Raw genomic sequence first — 2364 nt, 5'->3', positions numbered from 1 at the left:
CTGGCCCCGCCCCCGGCCCGAGGTGGCCGCGGCGACCCGCAAACCCTGGCGCCGGATCTGCGCCGCGGGAACAGGGCCCGCCCCGCGGCCGGCTGGGAAGCCCGGTGTGGATGAGACCTGACAGCGGACGGGCTGCGGAGGTGGCTTCAGATTGCCCAGGGAATTGAAAGTTAAGTGTGATTTACTTACATCTGCTCTGAGCTTCCGTTTCTGAAGTAGAAGAGAAATTACATGGGAGAATTAAACGAAGATAATGATGCTAAAGAATAATAGTGCTTCAATACTCCAGGTTCTGTATCCGACGCTTTATTTTTGGTTTGTGTGAATAACCAAACCAAAACAGAAGTTATACAAATGAGGAAAGTGAGGCAAAAATAACTATCTTACCTAACGTCATAGAGCTGATTAGATAGCCAGATTAGGTATCCAAGTACTAGTTTGGTTCCAAACTCCTTCCACCTAATAGTAAAAAAAATAGGATTTTAAGTCATTTCCTCTCAGATCCAAAATCTATTTAGGAAGAAGAAGGAATATTGTCTTTGCTGCTGCCTACCATGCTTACCTTGTTCAGTAACAACCCTGAGGGTGGCTGAGGAGTGTGACTCAGTGGTAGGGTGTGTGCAGAGACCCTGTCCTGGAACCCCAACATGAAACAAAATAAAACACACACTAAGGCCTTCTCTGGTGCCTGCAGCACTACTAACTTCTCCCTTAGCCCACCTAGCAAACACCCACCCCTCTCCAGACCCAATGTGAGTACCATCTTCTTTGCAAAGTCTCTTCTCTCTCCCCAGATCAGAGTTCCACATTCCTTTCTAACTGTTCTTCTCCACTTTATGAAGTCATCATTCTCCTAATAGCTGTTACATCTGTCTGACTCAGTAAGAGCTCCATTCTCGAACCCAAGCATTGTAGTATATGCTCAGTAAAGGCCTTCGTTCCTACCTATTATTGAACATAGCACATCCTATACTTTCTCATTCTGTTATCTTCCATTGGAAGAAATTGTCATTTTCAAAGGTTTATTTATTTATTTATTTATTTTGAGGCAGGATCTCACTATGTAGCCCAGGCTGGCCTTGAACTCCAAAGATCCCCCTGTCTCAGCTTCCCAAGTACTGGGATGACAACAGGCATGCGTCACAATGCCCTGCTCAAGGGCTCAATTTATATGCCACTTACTTCAAGAAACCTTTTTGTTAGGTTGCTTGTTAGGTTGTTTTGTTAGGGGTGTTTGTTCTGTAGTTTGTTTATTTGCATTTTGAGGGGGTTGTGGCTGTTGTTCATGTTGTTATTTTAAGGTATTAGAGATTGAAGCGAGGACTTGAGCACAGTAGACAAATGTTCTAGTGTTAAGCTACATCCCCAGCCCTTTTTATTTTATTTTATTTTTATGTATTTGGTACAGGGTCTCACTACAGAGCCCAGGCTCATAGTGATCCTCCTATTTTCAGCTTCCCCAGGCATGCATCACCATGCCCAGTTCCTTTGGCTAGCTCCTCAGACTTGGGGAGAATGAGCCTTGAAGAATGAGTGATACAGGGCTGATAAGCAACCACATAATCAAGAAAATCTGCCTTAGCACTATTGCTGTTATCTTTTCAATTCAAGGGACAAGAGGAGATACTGTTTAAAGTGATTCCTTGGTATGTTTTATCAGCTGTACCACAACTGATGTTTCTATTGAAGTTTTCTATTTTACATTGTCACACTTGAGTTTTGTAACAACATTGAAAGTCATCATCACATTCATTTCACAAATAAGATAACTCGGGGGGGCTGGGGAGATGGCTCAGTGGAATAAGCGCTTCCCTAGCAAGCGCAAGGGTCTGAGTTCAATCCCCGGTTCTGCCAAAAAAAAAAAAAAGGATTTATTTTGCCATTCGTCTTCGCACGCCTTCCCCATCATATCTCTTCTGTTACCTACCAGCGCCGAAGAGGAGGAGAAGGAGGACTAGAAGACCACAACTGAACTCTCTCCCTGTCAAGATGTCTATTGGTGTGCCGATTAAAGTCCTGCATGAGGCTGAGGGCCACATTGTGACGTGTGAGACAAACACTGGTGAAGTATATTGGGGGAAGCTCATTGAAGCGGAGGACAACATGAATTGCCAGATGTCCAACATCACAGTCACATACAGAGAGGGTCGAGTGGCACAGCTAGAGCAGGTATACATCCGTGGCAGCAAGATCCGCTTTCTGATTTTGCCTGACATGCTGAAAAATGCGCCCATGTTAAAGAGCATGAAAAATAAAAACCAGGGCTCAGGAGCTGGCCGAGGAAAAGCTGCTATTCTGAAGGCTCAAGTGGCTGCAAGAGGAAGAGGACATGGAATGGGACGTGGAAACATCTTCCAGAAACGA

General features: G+C 44.8%; 1 pseudogene; it reads left to right on the top strand.

Moving 5' to 3' along the window:
• Positions 1 to 1884: 1884 nt before the first annotated feature.
• LOC101583935 lies at positions 1885 to 2364 on the top strand (annotated as a pseudogene).

Source organism: Octodon degus, unplaced genomic scaffold (genome assembly GCF_000260255.1).
Source record: "Octodon degus isolate 3935 unplaced genomic scaffold, OctDeg1.0 scaffold00107, whole genome shotgun sequence".
In the NCBI taxonomy this organism is placed as follows: Eukaryota; Metazoa; Chordata; class Mammalia; order Rodentia; family Octodontidae; genus Octodon; species Octodon degus.
The sequence above is the reverse complement of the archived record's forward strand: the minus strand, read 5'-3'. Positions and strand labels throughout refer to the sequence as shown.